We start from the raw sequence: 23,879 nt of genomic DNA, 5'->3' as shown, positions 1-23,879 counted from the left end.
ACATCTAATCATCTCGGAGTAAGAAGCTTCCTGACCACTGGAACAAGTGGATTGCAGTGGCATGAGACTATATAAAAAAATAGTAAGTCATTTCATTGTATTCAATAAATAAAGAGCAGCTCATAAATTCCTGTTTATATCTGAATGCCTCTCTTAGTTTGGAGAACTTGGTTCCTAGGGTGAAAAGCCTACTGATACATCCAAATTTTTTGAGGTGAAAATGTGCAATAAAAATAAATGTTGTTGTTGTTATTTTAGGCAAAGCTACAGAAGTGGGAAGCTGAGGGGAAAGAGCACATGAAAGAAGTGCCAACGGCCCAGGCCTAACCCATAAAATTTACTTGGTGTCCTAATTGAGGTTTTAAATATGTATATGCTACGGGCAAAACCCGAAGTTCAGCCAGTTCCGGAACTGGCTGGCTGTTTCGCATTTTGGCCGCGAGGTGTGGCCAAAGTTCCAATTACTAGAAATGACCAGCATATATGCTACTTTGGCCGGCCATTTCACGAAGTTGAGAGAACTCCCTGGCCAAAATCCGATGGATGTGCTGATGTAAGACTGTCCGCTCAAGGTGCGAGGATGCGTAAAAACTTTCAGATGCAGATTCAGAAGTGAGTTTTCCAATCTGCATGAGAAACTGCTCAAGGCAGCTCTTGTTCAGAAAGCAGACGCTACTTGAGACGGCCTTCCCCTCACCCAAACACTAACCTTAAGGTCAATAAAATAGGTCCCTGATGTTAAGTCACTATTTTAGGGCTAAAATGATAACAGAAATGTGAAACCTACTTCTGTACCTAATCTTAATTAATTTGAAACAACCAAGTCGCGTCCGCTTTCTGAACAAAAGCTGCCAAGGCTACACTCAAAGTCAAAGTCAAAGTGAACTTTATTGTCATCTCAACCATATACAAGTATACAGATAGACGAAATTGCGAAGCTCAGGGTCCACAGTGTAACAACATGACGTGCAAATAATAAATTAAAAATAGAATTAAAATTTAAAATTTAAAAATTAAAAATTAAAAAACAAACAAGACAAGACATTGCGCAAAGATAGGACAAAGAAGTAGCAGCAATATTGATGTGTAAGATATGTAATATAATAAATAAATAATAAATAATAGATATAGATAATACAGAAATGATCAGAGTATGATAATAGTTGTTTAAGACGTGTAAACAATGACAGGTCAGAATGTTTCACAGCAGGAGGATAACAAGAGTGTCAAAATACTTAAAGGTCAGTAGGAGATTATCAGTTCTTCTCTACCTGCACACTCGTCTTTACAGGACAGTGGCTCACATGTATAAAAGTTCTGTTTTTAGAGGTGGTTGGGGCCGTGTGGAAGATCCCAGGGGGCAGCCTGGTGTTAAGGAGTCTGACAGCTTGGGGGTAAAAACTCTCCTGCATCCTGGCAGATCTGGCTTTGATGCTGCAGTATCTTCTCTTGGATGGCAGAAGTGTGAAAAGTCCATGTGAGGGGTGTAAGGGGTCCTGCACAATGCTGCAGGCCTTGCGGACACTGCGTTTGTAAAATATGTCCTGTAGTGAAGAGAGAGGCACCCCAATAATGTTCTCTGCTGTCTTCACTATCCTTTGCAGGCGCTTGCGGTCGGATATGTTGCAGTTGCCACACACAGTTGAACACTCTCAATGATGCCTCTGTAGAACATGGTGAGGATGGAAGGGGGAAGACTTGCTCGCTTCAGCCACCTCAGGAAGTGTAGTCTCTGCTGGGCTTTCTTGATAAGTGATGAGGTGTTATGTGTCCACATAAGTTCCTCAGTTATGTGCACACCGAGAAACTTGGTTCTCCTAACAGTCTCCACATCTAAACCGCTGATGCTGAGTGGGATGTGGGCAGGACGTGATTTTCTGAAGTCCACGATTATCTCTTTTGTCTTGCCGACATTGAGAGATAGATTGTTGTCTTCACACCATGCAGACAGCCGTTCCACCTCATCTCCGTATGCCGTTTCATCATCCCTGCTTATCAGTCCCAGCACCGTCGTATCATCCGCAAACTTGATTATGTGGTTGGTGTTGTGCGTGGCTGTGCAGTCGTGAGTCAGCAGGGTGAACACCAGTGGACTAAACACGCAGCCCTGTGGTGCTCCAGTGCTCAGTGTGATGATGCTGGAAGTGTTGCAGCCCATCCGAACTGACTGGGGCTTCTCTGTCAAGAAGTCCAGGATCCAATTGCAGAGGGTGGTGTACAGGCCCAACCTGCTCAGTTTTACAACCAGCTTTTGAGGAACGACTATGTTGAAGGCAGAGCTAAAGTCTATGAACAGCATCCTGACATATGTGTCTTTTTTATCCAGATGTGTCAGGGAGAGGTGAAGGGCAGAGCATATGGCATCGCTCAGTTGACCTGTTTGAGCGGTATGCAAACTGAAGAGGGTCAAGGGAGATTAGTCTTTATGTGTGACATGACTAACCTTTCGAAGCACTTCATTATGATTGGCGTGAGTGCAACTGGTCGGTAGTCATTCAGGCATGTCACTGATGACTTCTAAAGCACTGGTATGATGGTGGTCGACTTGAAGCATGCTGGGACTGACGACTGGCTCAGAGATGTGTTGAAGATGTCTGTGAGGAAACCTGCCAGTTGACTGGCACATTCTTTGAGCACACGACCAGGTATGTTGTCAGGTCCTGCATCCTTGCGTGGATTGACTCTGGATAGAGTCCTCTTCACGTCAGTTATGGAGAGACAGAGTACCTGGTCAGTGGAGGGAGGTGTTGGTTTTCTCGCAGGCTCTTTGTTCTGTGCCTCAAACCGTGCGAAGAAGTTGTTCAGCTCATCTGGAAGGGAGGCATCACCATCGCTGCTGTGTGGGTTGGGCTTGTAGTTTGTAATTGTCTGAATGCCCTGCCACATACGACATGTGTCTCTGGTGCTGCTGAATTGTTTGTTGATCCTCTGCGCGTATGCCCACTTAGCTCTCCTTATAGCGTGAGACAGGTTGGCTCTGGTCACCCTGAGGGTGGCCTTGTGTCCAGATCTGAAGGCTGCATTTCTGCTTCTCTTGTCATCCAGGGCTTTCGGTTGGCTCTTGTGGTAACATCCTTGGTAACAGTAACATCCTCTATGCATTTGCAGATGTAGCCAGAATCAGAGTCTGTGTACTCCTCCAGATTGATGGAGTCACCATTCATAGCAGCCTCTCTGAAAATGTCCCTGTCTGTCAATACGAAGCAGTCTTGGAGAGCTGAAACAGCACCAACCTGCCACACTCTGATGTTCTTGTGGGCTGGTTTAGTGCGCTTCAGCAGGGAGTGTGCAACTACTTAGTGTGCAACAAATCACTGTTCATGCCTTTTTTCTTCCGACTTTGGCCGATTGCCCCATGCCATTTCGCACACTGGCTGGCCAAATCCCGAAATCGAGGAAAAGATTGGTCATTTCCCGATTTGGCTGGACACGTCCCACTTTGACCGATTTTGACTTTTGGCCATAACATATACAGTGGAACCTTGCTTCATGAACGTCTCGGTACACTTACAAATCAGTTTACAACCAAAAAGTTCGCCAAACTTTTGCCTTGGTTCATGACCACACACTCGGTATACGAAAAAGCCAGTTTCCCTTTTGGTTTGTACATGTTCAGTCTCTCCCTGTGTATTTCCTGTGCAGCGAGCAAGAGAGAGAGAGCGAGAGAGCGCGCAACACACACACACATACACACACAGAGGCAGCGAGAGAGAGAGACACGCACACACACAGGCAACGCGAGAGAGAGAGAGACGCAGACACGCAGGCAACGCGAGAGAGAGAGCTGGACACATAAGGTAGGAAGGCAGTTAAAGAATGCACTGGGCTTGATTTTGTTTTCACTTCTGTTTACAGCGATCGGTTCGTAGCGTGCATTGTTGCAATGTTACTTTTCTTGGTGGTTAATTAAATTACGGATTTTTTCAAATGTTCATTTTTTTCCCTGTGCTTAAAACTCATAAAAAAAAAAGTGTTTTTAGCCAGTAGTTGGTAGCGCTATAGCGCAAACTATTGCAGTGTTAGTTTTCTCTGTTGTTCAAGGTTTTCATCCATCCATCCATTTTCCAACCCGCTGAATCCGAACACAGGGTCACGGGGGTCTGCTGGAGCCAATCCCAGCCAACACAGGGCACAAGGCAGGAACCAATCCTGGGCAGGGTAACAACCCACCGCAGGACACACACAAACACACCCACACACCAAGCACACACTAGGGCCAATTTAGAATCGCCAATCCACCTAACCTGCATGTCTTTGGACTGTGGGAGGAAACCGGAGCGCCCGGAGGAAACCCACGCAGACACGGGGAGAACATGCAAACTCCACGCAGGGAGGACCCGGGAAGCGAACCCAGGTCCCCAGGTCTCCCAACTGCGAGGCAGCAGTGCTACCCACTGCGCCACCGTGCCGCCCCCAAGTCAAATATAAATAGCAAAATGGAAAATTAAAAATAGATAAAGTCATCCTGTAAATACTATTAGATTTTGGGTTGAAGACAAATAAACGTTCAGTATTAAATATATGTAATAATAGATCAAACCAAGAAGGGGGCAAATACTTTTTCATGGTACTGCACATTATAAATAAACTGTTTTCTGAAATATAATATTAACAATTGATGAAAAAAAGTTGTCATTATTATCTTCACATTACAAAGTTAACAAAACAAACTTTCACAAATGCTGGAAATGTAATTTATTATGTATATCCATTTGATGCTTATGACATTGTACATTGGTAGTGTGAGCAATTAAGACCATGAAATTGACAGCAATTTGATATTTAGTTATGAGAACATATCCCAGTGATAATGCTATCTACAATCCGCCCACGTAATTTATGCTAATACACTAAGCTCTTGTATAATTAGGCTCCATTTTTATGATTAATACAATTTTTTTTTTACTCTAGGCCAACAGCTATACAAATAAAAGGAAATGAGTAACTGCTGTGGAAAAGGACAATTTCAACTCTCACAATGCAGAAGAGTCTCATCGGTTGAAATGTGGTAAATAGGAAATATCAACTGCAATTGTATTAAAGACAGAAACCACAGCTTTGCTTTTTTAAAATGAAACCTTAGTCTTAGATGGCAAAGTATTACAGTTTATTAGTCAAATTCATCATTTTAATGGGGGCATGTCAGGTTTTTAAATTCTCAATCATAGTAATACATATCAACATTTTGAGTTGGAAATTTACAGAGGAAAGGTTATCAATAACAGAATTTTCTGTTATTCAGCGTTCTGTTTAGTTTTTACCATAACTTAATGCATTACAGATTATTAGGCTTATAATTGTCATGTGTACAAAGTGAACTGAAATTAAATTCTATAGTGGTGCTGGAAAAGCCATTCTGTTAAAATGATGGCCCAGTATGTGTGAGGGTTACAGATGAATGAAGGATCATTTCAAATTGGCATAGATTATACCTTAAAGGCTGTCACTATTACAAAATGCCTATCTTTGCAAAGCAATGGTCAATTTTGGTGAGCCCTTGTTGTATAGGATGTTGCTAATGTTTTGTGTATTGATTTTACCCCCTTTTTTGACACCCATTGCATGCCCAGCCTATCTGGAGTGGGGGTCCCCAACATCTTACTGTCTACCACACTACTTGGTAGCTTATTCCAAGTGTCTATCGTTCTTTGTGTAAAGAAAAACTTTCTAATGTTTGTGTGAAATTTACCCTTAACAAGTTTCCAACTGTGTCCCCGTGTTCTTGATGAACTCATTTTAAAATAACAGTCTTGATCCACTATACTAAATCACTTCATAATTTTAAACACTTCAATCATGTCACCTCTTAATCTTCTTTTGTTTAAACTGTAAAGGCTCAGCTCTTTTAATTTTTCCTCATAATTCAACCCCTGTAGCCCTGGAATCAGCCTAGTCGCTCATGGTTAAATTAAAAAAAACAAAAAGGTGTTGTGATCTGTCGTGGAACAACCACATTGAGGAAAACTGTGGTTACCCAGACCTCATTGCTGGTTGCATAGGGGCCACCATAACAGTTCAAACTTCAGGTCCCCTAAAATGCGAGCAACACATGTGCCAGAATGAACGAACCAAAGTATGTGAATGCACAAGTACACCTGGCTTCACTCTGCTCAGTAGGTTAATGTGAGGACTGTGACTGAACATGGCAGCATCAGGTGTGCAAATAACTGGAAGAGAGATTGCACATCATCAATGCATGGCCCCGCCCCAAACAGCCAGGCCCCGCCCCATTCTGCTGGGTGCTACAACATGTACTCAGAATGACTACACTGATGATCGGGTGGTAGCGGCAGCATCTCACATTTGAAAATCTTCCCAGATTCTTCGTATTGTCACAAAAGACCCCAGACAATCACAAAGGTTTGATCCTGGCTGCAAAAGGTTTGCAAAGAGTGACTTGTTTACAAGGCCGAGTCTAAAACAGAACTGAATATGCGGAGGTAAAATGGAGGCTTTAAGGGCTAGCAGAGGAAATGATGTCAATGCTGGAACTGGAAGTGCCGTCTTCGAGACTGGAAGTGACATGATCAGATGCGCTGGGACCGGAAGTGATGTGATCAAAAGCACCAGAACTGGAAGTGACATCATCAAAGGTGTCGGAACCTGGCGGGATTTCCTGGGAATGGTTCTGCAAGAGATTGAGTGAGACAGTCAGCACACTCTGCCACCCCCTGGTCTGATGTAGTATTACAGTTAATCAAGCCCTTTAGCTCCCTCCTAATCGCATGTGTGTGACAGTATATACGAATTTTCCTAAAGCTGACTGAGATAACCAAGTTAAACATTGTGTGCGTTTGCCCTCCCTTTTTGTTTTCTAGTTTAATATTGCAGTAACAAATGTCTCCAGCAAAATGTATCAGAGTAAAAGAAGTAAAGTGAAGTAAAACTGAAAGCAGACAGAAAATTTGATATTCAAGAAAAGTAGAAATATTCTCAACACATCACGTGCAGTGACAAGTGCTGCTCCATTACTATACAAAACTGCTTGTACCAACTGAACACAATTTTCAAAATTTGTTGTAACAGACCCAGTCTTGCCGCCCACCATGTACTCCAAAATCCACAACTGCTTAGCCACGCACTGATTATTCTAACAGTGTCATTCCAAATACAGTACCTTCCATAATGTTTGGGAGAAAGACACATTTTCCTTGATTTACCACTCTGCTCCACAGTTTAAAATAATCAAACAATTCAGGCACCATGACTAAAGGACACATTGCAGACTTTCCTTTAAGGAGATATGCATATATTTTAGGCACAGCAAGTGGAAATGACAACACGTTTTCTACATTTCAGGGCACCATGATGTTTGGGTCAGTTGTCATAACTTACTATGGCTTCGCTTTTACCCCTTGGAGTCTTTAGTTGTCATTGTTGAACATTGCGACAAGAGTTCTGGCAATCAAAGTCAAAGAGTGCTGAAAAGCAAGAATAAAACCATATGAGACATACAGTAAGTAAAACCATAAGAATAGTTAAATCAACTGTAGGGAATATCATTAAGAAGAAAGAATGCACCGGTGAGCTCAGAAATCAACAAAAGGACTGGTAGGCCAAGGAAGACCTCCACTGCTGATGACAGAATAATCTTCACTATGGTGAAGAAAAAGCCCCAAACGTCTGTCCGACAGATCAGAAACAGTCTTCAGGGGGCAGACGTGTTTGTGTCAGAGACGACTATCAGCAGAAGACTTCATGAACAGAAATACAGAGGACACACTGCAAGATGCAAACTACTAGTTAGCCACAAAAACAGGATGGCCAGATTACAGTTGTGAAAAAGGACTTAGCAGAGCCTGCAGAATTCTGGGAAAAGGTTGTGTGGAGAGACGAGACGAAGATGAAAATGCATCAGAGTGATGGTAACAGCAAAGTGTACAGACACAAAGGAACTACCCAAGAAACAAAGCAGACCACCTCATCTGTTAAACATGGTGGTGCGGGTGTTATGGCTTGGGCGTGTATGGCTGCCACAGGTCCTGGCACACTTCTGTTCATTAATGGCAATTGCACAATGAATTCTGAGGTGTAGGGAACCATCTTACACGCTCAAGTTCCAGTAAACATCTCCAAACTCGTTGGACGGCACTTCATTCAACATCAAGATAACAATCCGCAACATACTGCTAAGGCAATAAAGCTAAAAATGGAAGATTCTTGAATGGCCAAGACAGTCCCCCCAATTTAAATCCAATTGAGAGGGCCTTCCCTATACTGAAGAGAAAACTTAAGGGGAAAAGCCCCCAAAACAAGCAGGAGCTGAAGATGGCTGCATTAGAGGCTTGGCAGAGCATCACCAGAGAAGACCCTCAGCACCTGGTGATGTCTATGAATGGCAGACTTCAAGCAGTCATTGCATGCAAGGGATATGTGACAAAGTCCTAAATATGCCGACTTTGATAGAGCCGCCATTGCTATGTCATAAAACATTAAAGTGATCTGAAGTGGGGTGACCATGTTCAAAACATGTACAATGGAAATGTATGCAAATACCCTTAAATAAAAATCCTGCAATATGAACTTTAATCATGTCTAAATTATTTGTTTTGTAATTGTAAACTGCGGCATAGAGGAGTCAATCGAGAAAAAACTGTGTTTTTGCCCCAAACATTATGGAGAGCACTGTGTCTCATCCTGGGTTTGCTTCCCAGGTCCTCCCTGCGTGGAGTTTGCATGTTCTTCCTGTAGCTGCGTGGGTTTCCTTCCACAGTCCAAAGACATTCAGGTTTGGTGCATTGGCAATCCTAGGTTGTCCCTGGTGTGTGCTTGGTGTGTGAGTGTGTGTGTGCCCTGCGGTGGGCTGGCACCCTGCCCACGGTTTGTTGTTTGTGTTGGGATATAGCGGGTTGGATAATGACTGACTGACTGTGTCTCATATTCATTTTTAAGATGTATTTGTGCTTATTGTGGCAGTGAAATATTACACCTTGCTTGAAATCGTGAAACAGTGTCACACACATGCGCACGGGACGCAGCCAAAAGGCTCAAAAACAGATAATTCCATGCCGGACCAAGGGATGACAGAGTGCACTGATCCTTTCTCTTTTTCCTCTCCAGACCGAACACAGGAAATTCTGCCTGGGATTGGCGATATCACTTCCGGTTCCGGCCCAGATGACGTCATTTTTCCTGCCCAGCTTTTAAACCAGCTTTGTCTACCTGCAGGTTCTGTTTTTGACTGATGTCTGTAAAGACCTGAGAAATCAAATCTTCACTTTTTGGCAGCTGTCACACACGTGCGACTAGGAGGAAACTGACTGGACCAAGTAGAGGTACAGTTAGGTCCATAAGTATTTGGACAGAGACAACTTTTTTTCTAATTTTGGTTCAGTACATTACCACAATGAATTTTAAATGAAACAACTCTGATGCAGTTGAAGTGCAGACTTTCAGCTTTAACTCAGTGGGGTGAACAAAACGATTGCATAAAAATGTGAGGCAACTAAAGTATTTTTTAACACAATCCCTTCATTTCAGGGGCTCAAAAGTAATTGGACAATTGACTCAAAGGCTATTTCATGGGCAGGTTAGGTTAGGTTTAGGTTTATTTGTCATATATAGGTTAACACAGGGTCAACATACAATGAAATGTGTATGACGAGAAAAACAAGTCATTCAGCCTAGATCCAATAAAGCTTAAAAAAAGATTACAAGTTAAAAATAGACAAGTCATATAAAATAAAATGTGTATGTTTTAAAAGAAGTTATAGAGCAATATGAGTTAAATGAGCAGCAAGTACAAATGACAGTTATTGCACAGATAATGTTTTATAAGTGCAGATGCATATTCCATAAAGTGCAGATGCATGTTCCAGTCAGTATTCAGAGTGTGTGCAGGTACAGTTTGTGTGTGAGTAGTGCAATGTAGATGTAATGTAAGTGTGTGTAAGTGTTCAGGTGTTGCTGTTGAGGAGTCGAATGGCCTGGTGGTAAAAGCTGTTCTTAAGTCTTGTAGTCCGAGCAGCCAGACTCCTGTATCGTCTGCCAGACGGTAACAAGGAGAACAGCTGGCGTGCTGGATGGCTGTGGTCCTTTATGATGCTGCTTGTCTTACGCAAGCACCGATGGAGGTAAATGTCTTCAATGGCAGGAAGACTCTTGCCTGTGATGTGCTCTGCTGCCTTCACCACTCTCTGTAGTGATTTCCGGCTGCTGGCAGAGCAGCTCCCATACCAGACGGTAATGCAGCCCGTTAGCAGACTCTCGACCACACTCCTGTAAAAGTTTGAGGTGATGTTGGCATTCATGCCAAACTTCCTCAGCCTCCTCAGGAAGTAGAGCCGCTGGCGAGCTTTCTTGACCACAGTGTCTATGTGAAGGGTCCACGAGAGATCCTTGGTGATGTTTACTCCGAGGAACTTGAAGCTGTTGACCCTTTCAACTTCTATGCCACTGATGTAGATGGCCTGGTGTTCTCTGCCTTGTTGTTTTCGATAGTCCACAATCATCTCCTTGGTTTTGCTGACGTTAAGAGACAAGTTGTTATCTAGGCACCAATTACTCAATGCCAGCACCTCCTCTCTGTAGGCCGTCTCATCATTGTCAGTGATAAGGCCTATGATGGTTGTGTCGTCTGCAAACTTGATGATGGTGTTTGTGCCGTGTTTTGCAACACAGTCATGGGTGAACAAGGAATACAAGAGGGGGCTAAGCACACAGCCCTGCGGCGCTCCTGTGTTTAAAATGAGTGATGAGGATGTGTGTTTGCCGACTCTCACCACCTGGGACCTGTTTGTGAGGAAAGAGAAAATCCATCTGCAGATGGTCGTCCCCAACCCAAGGTCGTCAAGCTTCAAGACGAGTTTTGAGGGGATGATGGTGTTGAATGCCGAGCTGTAATCTATGAACAGCATTCTTACATATGTATTTCCTCTTTCCAGGTGGGTGAGGGCAATGTTTATTGTTAGCGCAACGGCATGCTCTGTCGATCTGTTTGCTCAGTAAGCAAATTGGAGAGGATCCAGCGTGTCAGGGAGGGAGGAGCAGATGTAACCTTTGACTAGTTGCTCGAAGCACTTCATAATGACTGATGTCAGTGCAACCGGGCGATAGTCATTCAGACAGGAGACCACCGGTTTCTTTGGGACAGGAATGATGGTGGATGCCTTGAAGGAAGTGGGGACCACTGACTGCCTCAGGGAGAGATTGAAAATTTTGGTGAACACACCTGCTAGCTGGTCAGCACACGCCCTAAGGGCACGGCCTGGGATGCCATCTGGTCCCGGAGCTTTGCGAGGATTGACCTTTTTGAAGGACCTTCTCACATCAGACGTTTCAAGGATCAGAGTGACAGACTCACTGCCCCCTTGAGGATATAGCACCTGTTCTTTGTTGGCTGCATCAAAACGAGCATAGAAAGTGTTGAGCTCGTCTGCAAGACATGCAGTAGGCTGAACACTGAATGTGTTTTTCTTTTTATAGTCAGTGATGCAGCACAGTCCATTCCACAGGCGCTTGGTGTCAGAGCTGTGGTAGCTTGACTCCACTTTGTCCCTGTAGTCCCGTTTGGCCTTCTTGATGGACCTCCGGAGGTCGTATCTGGCTGCTTTGTATGCATCAGAGTCCCCTGAGCCAAAGGCAGAGGTCCGCGCCTTGAGCTTAGCCCGGATCTCCCTATTTACCCAGGGTTTCTGGTTAGGATATATGCAAACGGTGGTTTTAGTGACAACATCGTCAATGCACTTGCTGATATATCCTGTGACAGTGTCTGTGAATTCATTGATGTTGCCATCAGCTGCATCCTCAAACATCTCCCAATCAGTTGTTTCAAAGCAGTCCTGTAAGACCCCCTCAGCTTCACTGTCCCATTTGTAGATGTTCCTGTAAACCGGTTTTTCCTGTTTAAGTCTTTGTTTATATGCAGGCAGCAGCAATATAGAGCAATGGTCTGATTTTCCAAAAGCTGGTCGAGGGAGAGATTTGTAGGAGTCTTTGAATAAGGTGTAACAATGATCCAGTGTTTGATCACCTCTTGTGGGGGGAGAGATGTGCTGATAGTATCTAGGGAGAACTTTCTTCATGTTTGCTCTGTTAAAGTCTCCCAACACAATAAATGCTGCTTCTGAGTTAGCGTTCTCTAGTCCACTGATAACATCATACAGTTCATCCATAGCTGAAGCTTTATCAGCTTGTGGGGGGATGTAAACAACTGAAAGGAGAACTGAACTGAACTCCCTCGGGAGGTAAAAGGGTCTAACTTTAATGGTCAGCAGCTCAAGAACCGGTGAGCAGTGTGTTTTTAAGACACACACATCCGTAGCCCACGAAGAGTTAACCATAAAGCACACACCCCCTCCCCTTGACTTGCCTGAGTCCTTCATTCTGTCTCCCCGATAAACTGTGAACCCGTCTGGTGTGACTGCGCAGTCAGGTACGCTGGGCTCCAACCACGTCTCTGTGAACGCCAAAACGCAGCAGTTCGTGATGTCTTTCTGGTGCTTTATCCGTGCGCGCAGCTCATCTAATTTGTTGTCCAGAGACTGAACATTAGCGAGCAGGATGCTAGGCAGAGGAGGCTTGTTGTTCCTCTGTCGGGTTCGGCACAGAACTCCGGCGCGTTTCCCCCTCTTTGTTTTCCTTCGGTGTCGCGCGAGTAAGCAAAAGGCTCCAGGCAGTACAGTGTCCGCGATATCAAAAACTGTTGTAAAATCCAAACTGGCTGATGAACGTAATTCCAATAGTGTTTGCCGGTCATACTGAAAGTGTGATAAAGTAGAACGCACAAAAAGAGTGAGTAGTAAGAAAATAAATAATAACTTTTTGCTGAGATGACTCGGAGCTCTCGTCGGTGCAGCCATCTTACGGCGCAGCACATACGTCGTTATGTCATTATCAGTTAAGTAGATAAAAGGCCTGGAGTGGATTTGAGATGTGGTGCTTGCATGTGGAAGATTTTGCTTTGAACAGACAACATGCGGTCAAAGGAGCTCTCCATGCAGGTGAAAGAAGCCATGCTTAAGCTGCGAAAACAGAAAAAAACCATCCGAGAAATTGCTATAATATTACGAGTGGCAAAATCTACAGTTTGGTACATCCTGAGAAAGAAAGCATGCACTGGTGAACTCAGCAACAATGACAACACTTACAGCAAGAGTTTCGAAAAACCGACAGATCCCGGATCATGGCAAATCATCAACAATTATATCCGGCTAAACGAGTAAGCCACGTAAGAAAAATACCCCCCTGTATGTCCATGGAAGACAACAGTGGTGGATGATCGCAGAACCATTTCCATGGTGAAGAGAAACCCCTTCACAACAGCCAACCAAGTGAACAACACTCTCCAGGGGGTAGGCGTATCGATATCCAAGTCTACCATAAAGAGAAGACTGCATGAAAGTAAATACAGAGGGTACACTGCAAGGTGCAAGCCACTCATAAGCCTCAAGAGTAGAAAGGCTAGATTGGACTTTGCTAAAGAACATCTAAAAAAGCCAGCACAGTTCTGGAAAAACATTCTTTGGACAGATGAAACCAAGATCAACCTCTACCAGAATGATGCAAGAAAAAAGTATGGAGAAGGAGTGGAACAGCTCATTATCCAAAGCATAGCACATCATCTGTAAAACATGGTGGAGGGAGGCAGTGTGATGGCTTGGGCGTGCATGGCTGCCAGTGGCACTGGGACACTAGTGTTTATTGATGATGTGACACAGGACAGAAGCAGCCGAATGAATTCAGAGGTGTTCAGAGACATACTGTCTGCTCAAATTCAGCTAAATGCAGTCAAATTGATTGGGCGGCGTTTCATGATCCACATGGACAATGACCCAAAACATACAGCCAAAGCAACCCAGGAGTTTATTAAAGCAAAGAAGTGGAAAATTCTTGAATGGCCAAGTCAGTCACCTGATCTTTACCCAATTGAGCAGGCATTTCACTTGTTGAAGACTAAACTTCTGACAGAAAGGCCCACAAACAAACAGCAACTGAAAGCCGCTGCAGTAAAGGCCTGGCAGAGCATTAAAAAGGAGGAAACCCAGCATCTGGTGATGTCCAGGAGTTCAAGACTTCAGGCTGTCATTGCCAGCAAAGGGTTTTCAACCAAGTATTAGAAATGAACATTTTATTTCCAGTTATTTAATTTGTCCAATTACTTTTGAGCCCCTGAAATGAAGGGATTGTGTTAAAAAATCCTTTAGTTGCTTCACATTTTTATGCAATCGTTTTGTTCACCCCACTGAATTAAAGCTGAAAGTCTGCACTTCAACTGCATCTGAGATGTTTCATTTAAAATTCATTGTGGTAATGTACAGAACTAAAATTAGAAAAAAGTTGTCTCTGTTCAAATATTTATGGACCCAACTGTAATTATTTGCCAGGACAGAGGGAGGTGGGGTGCGCTAAACCTTATTCTGTTATCTCTGTAGGCCAAATGCGGGAAAACTCGTCTGATTTAACAACAACATCACTTCCGGTTCTGGGGACAAGTCAGACGTCACTTCTGGTTCCAGCACCAAGAAAGATGTCACTCCCGGTTTCCGGCCTCAGATGACATCACTTCTGGTCTCACCCTTTAAAACCGCCATCTTCTAGACCACCAGTTCAGTTCAGTCTGGAGCTCAATCCATGCACTTCAGTGCTTACTAACAAACCCTTTTTGCAGCCAGGGACAATATACAGGTGGCTGCCCTAAACCTTTCCAGTTTGTTGAGACTCATTCTTTCACTCAGCCAATTTCAAGTATATAGGTGGCTGCCTTCAAAAACCTTTTTTGCTGTCCTTTCACAACATCATGAGTATTACTTGACCTTACCATTCTTCACATTAAACCAAATCCTCATCAAAATGGTTTATTCTCTTCAGCTGACCATCTCAAAGCAACTGAGAAAGTTGGCTGCTTTGACTTTTTGCTGCAGTAAATTGTATTTCTGCCAGGGCTTTAGGACTGTAACCAATCACTGTTTATTGTCTCATTCAATTTCTCTTTTGAGTGAATCTAACAGTATGTTGAATGGCTGCAGTTTCAAATCATAATCCAGAGAACAGTTGTCAACAAAATGTAATGTGCTCTTTGATTGCCCAAAAAAAAAAAACTCGCACTTTTTCAAGTACCTCAGAATGAAAGCAGAAGGCACTTAATGCCTGAATTCAGAAATGTGTCAGCCTTTACACAGAATGCACTCATTTTTCTTGCCCACCCAGTGACACTGAAAGTGACAGCTAAAAGAAATGCTTGCTAGATTGCAGCACTTCACCAGAAAGCTAGCACTTGACCACCAGTATTAAAGGTAAGACCAAGTATTAAAAAAATACAGAGAATAATGGCCTTTAAAATGGTCTTTAAAAACAGCTAAGTTAAATGGCAGCTCTTGTAAATAAAAAGGGGGCAGTGTGGGTTCAGTGATAAGATGTACAATCTAATGATCATCTGGCAGAGAATGTTTCCCTATGTCTAATGTATGGCAGCTGTCCTAATGTATGTTTTTTTGTTGTTGCTGGTAAGCCAGTTCCTTCTGAAAACAATTTTTCCGACTTTGATTTCAATTTGTTTGGTATTCTGGCTGGGATGAACCCTGTTTCTGCACCTGGGTGGGAGGATGACATACTGGGTGGTTTAGAAGGAGAAGCAGGGCAGAACCCGTTTCAGCCAGGAGATGCCAGCATGGAATTAGAAATGAATGGACCTTTATCCAAATGCACTTTGATAGAAGACCGGTATAAGCGATGGACCGGGGGAGTGGGTGACAGTGTTCATGGGCTGAGGCACCAATATACCGAACTGCAAGGCATTCTGGGAACTATAGTTCCACTGGATTGCCCTTCTGGATTCACTAGGTTCAGGCTTAGGGAGTTGCATGGGTTTGCTGTTATTACTTGGAAGGGGCTTTCACTTGACCCAGAAGAGCTTCCTCAGTGTGATATCCTGGCATTAAAACCATTCATGGGTCCTGCATAAAAGTCTCACTTGGGGAGTCAGAGTTGGGTGTGGAGGAAGGACAAAGCTTCTCAGAGAGGAATAGAATGGAAAAAAGGAATTAGAACATTGGAACAATCTAAACGAGGCTTGCCAGTCCTGTCCATTTTATTCTTCCAAAAATAAAGTTGGGTTTTGAAAAATCCCTTAAGTTCTATTGTCTGCCACACTACTTGGTTACTTGCGCCGACTGGTGTGGCTGGCCGTCTGCTCGTCTCTCTAGTCTATGTTTTAACTTTGTTTTTATGTTTTAGTTTAGCCCAACGGCCACTGTCCTATGATGAGTCTTTACTAAACATATTTTCTGGCTTGCTTTCCTCTCAATTTTCATCTCCTTGTTGGATTTTTTGTGAACCTCCGCCTTTGTTTTATTCATCTCCTGACTTCACCTGTATCAGTGAGTTGAATGCCCCTCAGAGACGCAAACGCACTCAACGCCGTCGTGGGAAAAGAGCCAGAATTGCTGTTAAACAATGCCGACTCAAGTCCCAGAGCTTTGATTCCCGATGCCTGCGAGTCGTCTATGACCCATCTTCTCCTGCTCAGGACTCCATCACTGGTTCATGGGTACTGGACACCGGATTTAATTTCTCCATTTCAAGAAATCATCACTTTTCCCCGGCCTGCAATCGAGTAGTAAACACTGCTAATCTTCGCACGCTCACCCGTGCTCATCCTGTAACAAGCTCTTCTACCTCTATCAAGGCTGCTCTCTTGAACGTGAGATCAGTGTCTAATAAAACTTTTATTCTGCAAGACTTTATTACCTCAAATAATCTGGATTTCTTCTTCATCACTGAGACTTGGATTTTAAATGGTGACTCTTCTTGTTTTACTGACATGACTCCACCAGGTTATTTATTTTTAAACTCTCCTCACCTGACTCGTCGTGGGGTGGGGGGTGGGCACATTGCCACTTTTTTAAAAGTATGTTCTTGTGTCAGAGCCTTAAAAGGGGTCCATTTAGGAGCTTTGAACTTCAACTTTTCAAAGTGTGCAGCTCCCCTTCTCTGCTGTTTGCCGTGGTTTATAGACCTCCTATAATTAAAGATACTTTCATCTCTGAATTCTCTGATCTCTTGGCTGATATCACCCTCTCTCATGATATAGTTTTTATTGTTGGTGATTTCAACATTCACGTTTGTTGTCAATCGAAACCTTTAGTCAATGACTTTTTATCACTTTTGAACTCATTTGATTTTATACAGCATATTAATAAGCCAACCCACTCTCTCGGTCACACCCTTGATCTCGTTCTTACTCGTGATATTTCAGAAAATAATATTGGTTTATGTGATGTTTCTTTTACTAATCATTTTTCTATAATGATGGATCTGAATATTACTGTTGATGTCCTGACTAATAGCTGTCCCCCACGCTGCTCGCGCTTTTTAAATTCTTCTAATATATCTGATTTTAAAACCATTTTCTCTAGTCTTTATGTGCATGACCAAAATAATGGTATCGATGAGTCTGTTGTAAAATTTCATTCTTCCTGTAAAACGATTTTAGACTCAATTGCTCCACCCAAGATGCGCAGTAATAAGAGTAGACCTGCTCCCTGGCTAAATGAAAATACACAATCACTGCGCCGCGCCTGTCGAACTGCTGAACGGCGTTGGAAAAAAGATGGACTGATTGTCTCTAAACAGATTTTTAGGACTTCTCTTTTCAATTTCCAGGCTGAAGTTAAGATAACGAAACAAAACTTCTTTGCCGATTTAGTATCCCATCACTCAAAGAATCATAGGGTCTTATTTAATTCAATTAATGCGGCCATTCACTCCCACTCTGCGATGGGATTAAATAGCATTGTTCATTCATGTGACCAGTTTCTATCATTCTTTGTCAGCAAAATCGATACTATCCACCATGGCATTGTTCAAACGGGCTATGAACTTCCTACTGTTAATCATGACATTGTCTTAGAATACTTTGATCCTGTCTCACTTTCACAGCTAAAAAGAACTATTGACACCCTTAAACCAGCCCCCAGTCCTCTGGATATTGTACCACCACGTCTCTTAGTGGAAGCCTTTGATGTGTTGGGCCCACCCTTACTAGCCATCGTTAATGATTCTATTAGTTCGGGAGTTGTGCCCTCATTTTGTAAACATGCTGCAGTCTGTCCCTGTCTTAAAAAGGCAGAATTAGATCCTGGAGTTTTAGCCAATTTTCGTCCAATTTCCCAACTGCCATTTCTGGCTAAAATTCTAGAAAGAATTATTTATAATCAATTGGTTGATCATCTTAACTCCAATAATTTATTTGAGATCTACCAATCTGGCTTTAGGCGTTATCACAGTGTTGAAACGGCACTCATGAAAGTGTTCAACAACATCTCTCTTATTACTGACTCAGGTGATGCAGCAGTCCTTCTCCTCCTTGACCTGTCCACTGCCTTTGACACTATTGACCATAAGATATTGCTGTTGCGGCTTGAACATCTTGTTGGGCTTAAAGGGGCTGCTCTTAACTGGTTCAGGTCATATTTAACTGGTAGACACGTTTCAGTGAGTTTTAATTCCTCTTCTTCGTCTACTGCTCCTCTTAAATATGGTGTTCCTCAGGGGTCCATTTTGGGTCCTACTTTATTCTCCATATACCTTCACCCTATTGGAGCGATTTTTAGGAAATTTAACATTTCTTTTCACTGCTATGCTGATGATACTCAGGTTTATATTCCTGTCTGCAACTCTACAACAAATCAACTCCATAACTGTCTGTCTGAATTAAGATCCTGGATGGCTAATAATTTTCTTGATCTAACTCAAAATAAAACACAGGTGCTTATAGTGGGTCCATCAGCTAAAGACCAAATTGCTCTTGAACTTCTCAGCTCTTTCTCGGTCTTTTCCAAACCTCACGTCTGCAATCTTGGTGTTACCTTTGATAGTAACCTCTCTTTTGAGAAACAAGTAAATTCTGTAGTCAAGAGTTGCTTCTTCCAACTTTGCCTATTAGGTAAGATAAAGCCTTTTTTATCTTCTAGGGATCTTGAGAAAGCTACTCATGCGTTTATTTTTTCTCGCCTCGATTACTACAACTCGCTGTATTCTGGGATTAACAAATCCCTGATACACAGGTTACAGTTGGTCCAAAATGCTGCCGCTCGCTTTCTGGTTGGGGCAAGAAAGTATGACTCTGTTTCTCCAATATTAGCTTGTTTACACTGGCTGCCTGTCAGTTTTCGAATTGATTTTAAAATCTTGTTGCTAGTTTTTAAATCTTTACATGGGCTTGCTCCTGCCTATTTATCTGAACTGTGTGTTTTACATCAGCCATCTAGAGTGCTTAGATCTTCTAGTCAGCTGTCTCTGGTTGTCCCTCGTACCAAGTGTAAAACCAAGGGGGACAGCCAGGGCTTTTGCAGCTGCTGCGCCTCGCCTGTGGAACTCTTACCTCATCATATAAAAGAGTCGTCTACAATTGAACTGTTTAAAACAAGACTAAAGACTCATTTCTACTCACTTGCATTCCATGACCTTCAGTAATACTGATAGTTTCCTCTTTGTGATTATATAACATTACTTCTATTTTTTTATGTATATAACATTACTTTTATTTATTATGTATTTTATTTTATGTTCATATATTTTATTTCTATTTATGTTTTATGTTGTTTTGTTTTTCTTTTATTCTATTATTGTAAAATTCTTTGGCCACAGCATTACTATGTTGTTTTAAATGTGCTATATAAATAAATTGACATTGACATTACTTATTCTATGTGTCTGTGGTTCTCTGTAAAGAAAAACTTCTAAATGTTTGTGCAAAATTTACCCTTAACAAGTTTCCAACTGTGTCCCCGTGTTCGTCTTCAACTTATTTTAAAATAATCGTCTCGATCCACTGGACTAATTCCCTTCATAATTTTAAACACTTCAATCATCCATCCATCCATCCATCCATCTTCCAACTCACTATATCCTAACTACAGGGTCACAGGGGTCTGCTGGAGCCAAACCCAGTCAACACAGGGTGCAAGGCAGGGAACTAACCGGGCAGGGTGCCAGCCCACCGCAGGGAACACACACACACCCACACACCAAGCACCGCCAATGCACCTAACCTGCATGTCTTTGGACTGTGGAAGGAAACCGGACTACCCAGAGGAAACCCACGCAGACACGGGGAGAACATGCAAACTCCACACAGGGAGGACCCGGGAACGAACCCCAGGTCTCCTAACTGCGAGGCAGCAGCACTACCACTTCGCCACCATGCCGCCCACTTCAATCAGGTCTCCTTTTAATCTTCTTTTGCTTAAACTGTAAAGGCTCAGCTCTTTTAATCTTTCTTCATAATTCATCCTCTGCAGTTCTGGAATCAGCCTAGTCGCTCTTCTCTGGACTTTTTCCAGTGTTGCTATGTCCTTTTGGTAACCTGGAGACCAAAACTGTACCCAGTACTCCAGATAAGGCCTCACCAGTGTGCTATAAAGCTTGAGCGTAACCTCCTGTGACTTGTACTCCACACATCAAGGCACTATATAACCTAGTGTTCAGAAGCCATTAAGAAAGCTAACAGTTGACAGTGTCAAGTCTACTATGACTCTTCGATCCTTCTCATCAGGTGTACTTTCAATTTTCACACCTCCCATTGTGTATTAAAACCTAACATTTTTACCTCCAACATGTAATACAAGAAATGAGAATCCAGCATTCAGATACACTAGTATTAGTATAACATTAAGTAACATTAAGTTAAGCTTTTACTAAAATTATATTTATTAGCACAATGACCGGTACCAGTAAATATAAGCAATAAGGGAAAATATAGACCTTGGTTGGGTTCATGCAGTCTTTATTCAGTCCCAGATGATATTCCCCAGATGACACTTTTTAGATGATAGATTATATATCCTTAATCAAAAAGTTAAAAGAAAGATCTCTTGCCAGAGGCAGAGCTCCCTGGAAAGCGTCAAGCAGCTAAGTAGACAGTAAGCCCCATTTAAATGTCCTTGGCTCCTCTCAAAGTGGCAGAAAGGGAACTGGATGAAATATTTCATTTTTATATCAACGACCCAAACTGGTCTAAAGCTAAACTAAAAACCTTTTAATGATCCTTTTTGATGAAGGTTAGCTACTTTATCCTTCTTTCTCAGCCAAAGTGAGCACCTAGTTTTCCTCATTTAAAAGAGCTGGCAGATTCTCAAAACACAGGAAAATTCATTGGGTGAGCTCAAGGTTACTTCTAAAAAGAATCAATACCTGCACTGCAACAGACGATAGAAATTCTCCAGGAATACAGTGGAGCATTTTAAAAAACTGCTAAAAACTAGCTGCATTTTAGTGTAACCCTGATATTCCATATGTGCATTTAATTATAATTTTTATCATGGCTCCACAATCCGTACTAACCCCTACTTTCTCTGCTACTGTTTTTCTGGTTCTCTGTGGTGTCGATCTGCACCAACACCGCCTGATCAGGCACTATGCAGTCCATAGATAGATAGATAGATACTTTATTAATCCCAAGGGGAAATTCACATACTCCAGCAGCAGCATACTGATACAAAAACAATATTAAAGAGTAATAAAAATGCAGGTAAAAACAGACAACAACTTTGAATAATGTTAACGTCCCATGTGGAATTGAAGAGTCACATAGTTTGGGGGAGGAACGATCTCCTCAGTCTGTCAGTGGAGCAGGACAGTGACAGCAGTCTGTTGCTGAAGGTGCGCCTCTGTCTGGAGATGATACTGTTCAGTTTTTTTTTTCAGATTGAAGGCCAGAGGCCTTTATCAAATTCTTTCACGTGAAGCCTGAAAACCATGAGGACTGATTGAGGTCATTGATGTTAGGTAGAATACCCAGTGGGGGTTGTTTGGTCTTGTGGCCTCGGAACCCCTGCAGATTTTGTTTTGTTCTCCAGCCCAGTGGAGATTTTTTTTTTTTGTTTTTGTCTGTCCTCCTGGCCATCAGACCTTTGTTCTTTGTTACTTAGTATCGCCTAATCTTATTTTTATATAGTTTTCTTTCTTCATCTTGTAAAGCACTTTGAGCTACATAATTTGTATGAAAATGTGCTATCTACTCTCTCTATATATATATATATATATATATATGCATACTGTATATATATATATACATACTATATATATATATATACATACTATATATATATATATACATACTATATATATATATATATATATATATATACATATATATATATATATATATACATACTATATATATATATATACATACTATATATATATATATATACATACTATATATATATATATATACATACTATATATATATATATATATATATATATATATATATATATATATATATATATATATATATAAATAATAAATATATATATATTTTATATAATTATATAATTAAAATCTTAAGCCTAAAAGTGTAACGATTTTTTGCAATCATTTTATGTCACATTTTTTGTCACACTTTAAATCGGGCTTATTTTAAAACCTACATATATATGTTTGGTATCAGTCTTTTCAGAATTTATTAAAATTTAATGTGATATTGTTAGATTTTCAGATTCTTATTCCGTTTTTAAATTATAAACTAAAACATATCAAGAACTCACGTCCTGCGAGATGAGACTTTGTGCCAAGAGATTTAACCACGTCCGGGGCCGGAAATAAAAGACAAAGAGCAGGACAGCTGCTGTACTGGCTTTTACATGTTCGAAGTGCTGTGCGAGGTGCAGATCACGCGGCACGGCAGAAGCAGCAAGCCAGCAGCTGATCGAGCAAAGACGAGGTTAAAAAAAAAAAAAAAAAAAAAAAAAACTGTATTTGTTTCCCATTGTATCACCGTTTAAGAGGGGATTTCGGAGGAGTAACCACGTCTCCATGAAGTGCATTCAGCTGCCCTCTTCACAACATGAGCGGCAGACACGCGAAGTGGCTGGCGTGTAGTGCAGGCTGAGGGGGTTGGCGAGTGAAGGGAGCAGGGGGGAACCCCCTAGTAGAAATAAAAATTGTTGTTGTTGTCGGTCATACAAAGCATTCTAAGGTCCTGCTTTGCCTCTCAGCTTTCTCAGAATACACTTCAATCCTGGCCACCTTGGCAGGTCTTCCAGGATTCAGCCTTTTATCTTAAAACTGTCATTTGAAAAGCGTTTGTTTCAAATCAAAGTTATTTCTTCACAACTATTGCATATGTGCATTTTCCATGCAAACTTGTTTTCTGACATTAAACATTTTCGTAAATTAAACAAAAATACTTAGCCTTTCATGGCATTTTATAATGCACACTATGGAGCATAAGGCAACACTGGAAAATAAAAGCTAATGTGACAGCAGTTTGCTCAACTATCCAAAAGTCTTTTTATTTCACTCAGGTGATTACAGCTCAGTTAGCTGCAATACCTGAGGGCAGCTGACCAACTGAAGGCCCCACCCCAAATGGCTCCAAATGAAATAAAAAAAAATTTAAAAATTGAAAATGAAACAAGGATAAAACAGAATGGAAAAATGAGTGAAGCACCGTAGATCATGACAAAAATTAATTTGTCTTTATCATACATGATATAAAAGAATATACCATCCAAAAAAATAACATATTTTCCTTTCCTCATGTAATTTGTTGTGATGGTAGAGAAAATGTTTAATCTCATGTTATTATGCAGAACGAGAGAAAAAAATAACATAAATGACCCGTTCTGTCCTATGACGAAGGATGTGAAAAACAGCCATGGAAAAAGGAAAAAAATTCTGACGCTACTTTTGTTGCATAAAACACATATCCATTATCCAATCAAATGCTGAAAACATGCAAAAACGCATGCAAGTTTTACTCAAATATTTTCAATACTTCTGAAAAAAAAATCAGTGTACAATGTAAACTGGAATGGTTCATTCCCATAATTCTGTGCTTTAGAATTAAAGACCGGACTCTTGATCAATAAATAAGGGGGGAAAGGCGGGTCTTCAATTCAAAAGCAACTGTTGTCTGGAAGAAGACAGACATT

General features: G+C 41.7%; 1 long non-coding RNA gene across 2 annotated transcripts in view; it reads right to left on the bottom strand.

Moving 5' to 3' along the window:
* LOC114649872 (uncharacterized) overlaps nucleotides 1-23,879 on the bottom strand; it is a 162,927-nt gene that overhangs the window by 108,755 nt on the left and 30,293 nt on the right. The window contains exons 2-3 of one of the 2 annotated variants that reach the window (XR_007934766.1): nucleotides 7,336-7,421; nucleotides 5,804-6,628 (exon numbers count right to left, since the gene is read on the bottom strand). This is a non-coding gene — a long non-coding RNA (uncharacterized LOC114649872). Of the gene's footprint in view, nucleotides 1-4,480; nucleotides 6,629-7,335; nucleotides 7,422-23,879 lie in introns of those variants that run through there. The other variant, XR_007934765.1, reaches the window with a different exon arrangement.

The sequence above is a fragment of the Erpetoichthys calabaricus genome, chromosome 4 (genome assembly GCF_900747795.2).
Source record: "Erpetoichthys calabaricus chromosome 4, fErpCal1.3, whole genome shotgun sequence".
Taxonomy (NCBI): Eukaryota; Metazoa; Chordata; class Cladistia; order Polypteriformes; family Polypteridae; genus Erpetoichthys; species Erpetoichthys calabaricus.
Note: the sequence above shows the minus strand (reverse complement) of the source record. Positions and strands in the feature narration are given on the sequence as shown.